The sequence below is a fragment of the Mustelus asterias genome, chromosome 21, assembly GCF_964213995.1.
Source record: "Mustelus asterias chromosome 21, sMusAst1.hap1.1, whole genome shotgun sequence".
NCBI classification, from domain to species: domain Eukaryota; kingdom Metazoa; phylum Chordata; class Chondrichthyes; order Carcharhiniformes; family Triakidae; genus Mustelus; species Mustelus asterias.
In genome coordinates, this window is record NC_135821.1 from 52,586,121 (window position 1) to 52,593,809 (window position 7,689).

Here is a 7,689-nt window from a genome sequence, read left to right on the forward strand (position 1 = left end):
AGTAGGTAACAGTACCCTAATGGTTTTGTGGTATAGCATAGTTTTGTGAATGCAAATTCGCGGCACGGTGACACATTGGTTAGCTCTGCTGACTCACAGTGCCAGGGTCCTGGATTTGAATCCTGGCTGGGTCACTGTCTGTGTGGAGTTTGCACGTTCTCCCTGTGTCTGCGTGGGTTTCCTCCAGGTGCTCCGGTTTCCTCCCACAGTCCAAAGATGTGCGGGTTAGGTGGATTGGCCATGCTAAATTGCCCATCATTGTCGGGGGGGCTAGCGAGGGTAAATGCATGGGGTTATGGGGATAGGTCCTGGGTGGGATTGTGGTTGGTGCAAACTTGATGGGCTGAATGGCCTCCTTCTGCACTGCATGATTCTATGTTAGCCTCTATGTCTAAATTGCTAACTGCGGATGTGTTTATGGAGACACCATTTTTAACTGTGTGCATTAATTTTAATAGAAAGCATTTACAGGAGCAGGTGGGAGGCAGAGGAAGTTGGAGGGATAAGGGGGGGAGGAGATAAAGAACAAAGAACAATACAGCACAGGAACAGGCTCTTCGGCCCTCCAAGCCTGCGCCGCTCATGTGCCCACTAGACCATTCTTTTGTATCCCTCTATTCCCAGTCTGTTCATGTGGCTATCTTGATAAGTCTTAAACGATCCCAGCGTGTCCGCCTCAATCACCTTGCTTGGCAGTGCATTCCAGGCCCCCACCACCCTCTGTGTAAAATACGTCCCCTTGACATCTGTGTTGAACCTTGCCCCCCTCACCTTGAACCCGTGACCCCTTGCGTTCGTCACCTCCGACCTGGGAAAAAGCTTCCCACTGTTCAACCTATCTATGCCCTTCATAATTTTATACACCTCTATTAGGTCGCCCCTCATCCTCCGTCTTTCCAGGGAGAACAACCCTAGTTTATCCAATCTCTCCTCATAGCTAAGACCCTCCATACCAGGCAACATCCTGGTAAACCTTCTCTGTACTCTCTCCAAAGCCTCCACGTCCTTCTGGCAGTGTGGCGACCAGAACTGGACGCAGTATTCCAAATGTGGCCTACCATCGTTCTATACAGCTGCAACATCATATGCCAACTTTTATATTCTATGCCCTGTCCAATAAAGGCAAGCATGCCATATGCCTTCTTCACCACCCTCTCCACCTGTGCTGCCACCTTTAAGGATCTATGGACCTGTACACCCAGGTCCCTCTGTGTGTCTATACTCCTGATGGTTCTGCCATTTATTGTATAGCTCCCCCTTACATTAGATCTACCGAAATGCATCACTTCGCATTTATTTGGATTAAATTCCATCTGCCATTTCTCCGCCCAATGTTCCAGCCTATCTATATCCTGCTGTATTCTCTGACAATGTTCATCACTATCAGCAACTCCAGCAATCTTCGTGTCGTCCGCAAACTTACTGATCACACCAGTTACATCTTCCTCCAAATCATTTATATATATCACAAACAGCAGAAGTCCCAGTACCTAGCCCTGCGGAACACCACTAGTCACAGACCTCCAACCGGAAAAAGACCCCTCCACTGCTACCCTCTGTCTTCTATGGCTAACACGGTAAGAAGTCTCACAACACCAGGCTAAAGTCCAACAGGTTTTTTTGGTAGCAAACACCATAAGCTTTCGGAGCACTGCTCCTTCGTCAGATGGAGTGGAAATGTCCACTCCATCTGACTCCATCTCCCTCTTTTGCCAATTAGCACCCAAAAATCAAATCAATAACAAGATGTGTTCCTCAACTCTTCAGCTGGAGATAGGTTACCTACTTTCCAAACATCCTGACCAGTGACGTTTATTTGAGGGATGAAGGTGCCAAGTGCTTACATGCACCTGAGCAAGTAGCTTAGAAGTCCATCTACACAATCATCTCTCAAATAATATCGTTGCCAGTTTTTTTTTAAACCTATTTAGCCCCAAAAAACATCCCCAGAGAAATATCCAAGGGACATTTGGCCAAGTCATACAACTGGATACAATAAGTCAAGGAATTTACATTTCCACTCCATCTGACGAAGGAGCAGTGCTCCGAAAGCTTATGGTGTTTGCTACCAAATAAACCTGTTGGACTTTAACCTGGTGTTGTGAGACTTCTTACCGTGTTCACCCCAGTCCAACGCCGGCATCTCCACTTCTATGGCTAAGCCAGTTCTCCACCCATCTAGCTAGCTCACCTTTTATCCCGTGAGATTTAACCTTTGGCACCAGCCTGCCATGAAGGACCTCGTCAAACGCTTTACTAAAATCCATATAGACGACATCCACGGCCCTTCCCTCGTCAATCGTTTTTGTCACCTCCTCAAAAAACTCAACCAAATTTGTGAGGCATGACCTCCCTTGTACAAAACCATGCTGTCTATTGCTAATGAGATTATTCAGTTCTAAATGCGCATATATCCTATCTCTAAGAATCTTCTCCAACAACTTCCCTACCTCGGACGTCAAGCTCACCGGCCTATAATTACCCGGGTTATCCTTGCTACCCTTCTTAAATAACGGGACCACATTTGCTATCCTCCAATCCTCTGGGACCTCACCTGTGTCCAGTGAAGAGACAAAGATTTCTGTTAGAGACCCAGCAATTGCATCTCTCGCCTCCCTGAGGAGTCTAGGATAGATGCCATCTGGCCCTGGGGATTTGTCTGTCTTAATGTTTCCTAAAAAACCTAACACTTCCTCCCTTGTAATTGAGATTTTTTTCTAATTGGTCAACACATCACTCTGAGACACTACCAGTCAACATGTCCCTCTCCTTTGTGAATACTGATGGAAAGTATTCGTTTAGGATCTCACCTACTTTCTTTGGTTCGAAGCATAATTCCCCTCCTTTGTCCCTGAGAGGTCCGATTCTTTCCCTAACAACCCTCTTGTTGAGGAAAGGATATGTCAGGAGATTCTGGATAGGTGCAGAAAAAATAGGGTTGTTGTAGTGGGGGACTTTAATTTCCCTGGCACAGACTGGAAGGTGCTTAGAGCTGGGGGTCCGGACGGGGAGGAATTTGTAAAATGCGTACTTGAAGGTTCTTTGGAACAGTATGTAGATAGCCCGACTAGAGAGGGGGCTATACTGGACCTAGTTCTGGGAAATGAGCCCGGTCAGGTCGTCAAAGTTTCGGTAGGGGAACATGTGGCAAATAGTGACCACAACTCTGTTAACTTTAGGATAGTAATGGACAAGGATGAGTGCTGTCCTACGGGCAGGGTGCTAAATTGGGGGAAGGCTGACTATAGCCGGATTAGGCAGGAATTGGTGGATGTTGATTGGGAGAGGATGTTCGAGGGTAAGTCCGCGTCTGGCATGTAGGAGTCTTTTAAGGAACTATTGATAAGGCTGCAGGATAGGCATGTGCCTGTAAAAAGGAAAGATAGGAAAGGTAGGATTCGAGAGCCGTGGATAACCAGGGAAATTGAGGATCTGATTAAAATGAAAAGGGAGGCGTACGTTAAGTCCAGGCAACTGAAAACAGATGGAGCGCTGGAGGAATACAGAGAGAGTAGGAAAGAACTCAAACGGGGAGTTAGAAGGGCAAAAAGAGGTCACGAGATGTTCTTGGCAGGCAGGATTAAGGAGAATCCTAAGGCATTCTATTCATACGTTAGGAACAAAAGAGTTGTCAGGGAGAAAATCGGACCTCTCAGGGACAAAGGAGGGGAATTATGCTTAGAACCCAAGGAAATAGGGGAGATCCTAAATGAATACTTTGCATCGGTATTCACGAAGGAGAGGGGCGTGTTAACCGGGAGTGTCTCGGAGGGAGGTGTTGACCCGTTAGAGAAAATCTCCATTACAAGAGAGGAAGTGTTAGGTTTTTTAGGGAACATTAAAACTGACAAAGCCCCAGGGCCTGATGGCATCTATCCTCGACTGCTCAGGGAGACGAGAGATGAAATTGCTGGGCCTCTGACGGAAATCTTTGTCGCTTCTTTGGACACGGGTGAGGTCCCTGAGGATTGGAGGATAGCGAATGTGGTCCCGTTGTTTAAGAAGGGTAGCAGGGATAACCCAGGAAATTATAGGCCGGTGAGCTTGACGTCCGTGGTAGGGAAGTTGTTGGAGAGGATTCTTAGAGACAGGATGTATGTGCATTTAGAACGGAACAATCTCATTAGTGACAGACAGCATGGTTTTGTAAGAGGGAGGTCGTGCCTTACAAATTTGGTGGAGTTTTTTGAGGAAGTGACAAAACGGTTGATGAAGGAAGGGCCGTGGATGTCGTCTATATGGATTTCAGTAAGGCATTTGACAAAGTCCCACATGGCAGGTTGGTTAAGAAGGTTAAGGCTCATGGGATACAAGGAGAAGTGGCTAGATGGGTGGAGAACTGGCTTGGCCATAGGAGACAGAGGGTAGTGGTCGAAGGGTCTTTTTCCGGCTGGAGGTCTGTGACCAGTGGTGTTCCGCAGGTCTCTGTACTGGGACCTCTGCTATTTGTGATATATATAAATGATTTGGAAGAAGGTGTAACTGGTGTAATCAGCAAGTTTGCGGATGACACGAAGATGGCTGGACTTGCAGATAGCGAAGAGCATTGTCGGGCAATACAGCACGATATAAATAGGCTGGAAAATTGGGCGGAGAGGTGGCAGATGGAGTTTAATCCAGATAAATGCGAAGTGATGCATTTTGGAAGAAATAATGTAGGGAGGAGTTATACAATAAATGGCAGAGTCATCAGGAGTATAGAAACACAGAGGGACCTAGGTGTGCAAGTCCACAAATCCTTGAAGGTGGCAACACAGGTGGAGAAGGTGGTGAAGAAGGCATATGGTATGCTTGCCTTTATAGGACGGGGTATAGAGTATAAAAGCTGGAGTCTGATGATGCAGCTGTATAGAACGCTGGTTAGGCCACATTTGGAGTACTGCATCCAGTTCTGGCCGCCGCACTACCAGAAGGACGTGGAGGCGTTAGAGAGAGTGCAGAGAAGGTTTACCAGGGTGTTGCCTGGTATGGAGGGTCTTAGCTATGAGGAGAGATTGGGTAGACTGGGGTTGTTCTCCTTGGAAAGACGGAGAATGAGGGGAGACCTAATAGAGGTGTACAAGATTATGAAGGGTATAGATAGGGTGAACAGTGGGAAGCTTTTTCCCAGGTCGGAGGTGACGATCACGAGGGGTCACGGGCTCAAGCTGAGAGGGGCGAAGTATAACTCAGATATCAGAGGGACGTTTTTTACACAGAGGGTGGTGGGGGCCTGGAATGCGCTGCCAAGTAGGGTGGTGGAGGCAGGCACGCTGACATCGTTTAAGACATACCTGGATAGTCACATGAGCAGCCTGGGAATGGAGGGATACAAACGATTGGTCTAGTTGGACCAAGGAGCGGCACAGGCTTGGAGGGCCGAAGGGCCTGTTTCCTGTGCTGTACTGTTCTTTGTTCCTAACATATGTATAAAATGCCTTAGGATTCTCCTTAATCCTGTCTGCCAAGGACATTTTGTGACCCCTTTTTGCCCTTCTAAGTCCCTGCTTGAGTTATTTTCTACTTTCTCTGTATTCCTCCAGTGCTCCATCTATTTTTAGCTGCCTGGACCTCATGTATGCCTCTTTTTTCTTTTTGATTAGACCCACAATTTCACTGGTTATCCACGGCTCTCGAATCCTACCTTTCCTATCCTTCCTCTTAACAGGCATATGCCTGCCTGCAATCCTATCAACTACTCCTTAAAAGACTCCCACATGCCAGATGTAGATTTACCCTCGAACAGCTTCTCCCAATCAACAGCCACCAAATCCTGCTAATCCAGCTGTAGTTAGCCTTCCCCCAATTCAGTACCTTACCCATAGGACAACACTCAGCTTTTTCCATTACTATCCTAAAATTTACAGAATTGTGGTCACTATTTGCCATGTTCCCCTCCTGCAACTTTGATGACCTGACCGGGCTCATTCCCCAGTACTAGGTCCAGTATAGCCCCCTCTCTAGTTGGACTGTCAACATATTGTTCCAAAGAACCTTCCTGTACGCATTTTATAAATTCTTCCCTGTCCAGGCCCCCAGCCCTAAGCGATTTCCAGTCTATGTGAGGGAAATTAAAGTCTCCCTCTACAACAACCCTATTTTTCCTGCACCTGTCCAGAATCTCCTTACATATCCGTTCAACTTCCTGTGGGCTGTTGGGAGGCCTGTAGTATACCCCCCCCAGCATAGTGACTGCGCCCTTCCTGTTTCTGAGCACCACCCAGTGACTCGTTACCTGACCTTTCCATATTGTCCACCCTCTGTAATATGCTCCCTAACCAGCATTGCTACTCCCCCACCTCTCCTCTGGAATGAGGAGAGGGTTGGGATTTTGGAGGTAAAAGATGGAGAATGTTGAAACAGGGGAGCGGGATTTGAGAATGATAGGTGGTGGGGGAGAATGAATGTAGAGGAAGATAATGGAGGGATAGGTATGCACTCAAACATCAACCACCCTCCAGTCTATTTCTAGAAATTGATTTGTGCAGAATTTGCATAGGTGATTGGTTTAATATTTGTTTCTGGACAGATACTTGGTGAATCAACCATTGTGCAGACCTCTCAGAAACTCCATACATATGCCATATAGAGTTCTGGTGTTTTTGGAGGTTCACAATGAATGATGGTGCATTTTTCTGCTGGTTTAACCAAAATAATGAAGGATCCATTCACAGCAGGTCAAAAAGTTAACATGCAAAAAAAAAAGCAACTGAATTGCCCCTTAGTGTCCTGAGATGCGTAGGTTAGAGGGATTAGTGGGTAAATGTGTAGGGATATGGGGTAGGGCCTGGGTGGGATTGTGGTCAGTGCAGACCCAATGTGCCAGATGGCCTCTTTCTGCACTGTAGGGCTTCTATGATGAAGACTCAGGTGCTAAGATGAAGTACGGTTAACGTTTCAAAATAAAATTGGAGTCAGGATTAATAAACAACAGTAGAAGCAATATTTGCAGAGGGATATGCCATCTTCATTGTAACAAAAAACAGCTACACTGGGTGGAACTAGGAAATTAATATATTTATAGTTTCCATTTTCAGCTGAGATCAGATGGCAAAACAGGGGGTGTTAAGTGTTGACATAATAACCTTGGGTTGGCAGAGACCAGGGATTCTGCAATACAGAGCCAGCCTACTAGGTGGGTGACATGACCAACTGCCTGGTACAGTTCCATGGGATTGCATCAAGATCTAACAGTACAATTCTCCACACCCAACAATGGGCATCCAAAGACTGTTCCGGAGATGGACAAGAATAACTGCCTGTAATGTTTGGTGATTTAACTACCTGCATCTCAAACTGGAATAAATATATATGGTCAAAACAAAATTTCAGAACTTAAAATGTTTAGGATAATGGTGCTGGGCAGCCATCAGGCCTAAACTGAAAATTTAAGTCAAAATTAAGCAAATCCAATGGAAAGCCTTTAAATATGGTACAAATATACTGCATATGCAATCAGTTTGTGGCCCTAAGAGACAAGATCTGTAGTTGCCAAGAAAATACAAACCACTAATCCAACCCATTTCCCACTTAAAAGTGGGGAGGGAATGATGATGGAAGCAGCCCCTGGTCTTGAGGCCCTTTAATGCCACATCACACCTTACCACTTTTTCACCTGTGGCAGGGGAATGTCCACTCCAGCAGCTTTAGGGTTGCCATTGGAAGCACACCTTGGCCTCTCAAACTTGCCCCCCCAGCCCTTAAGCTTTA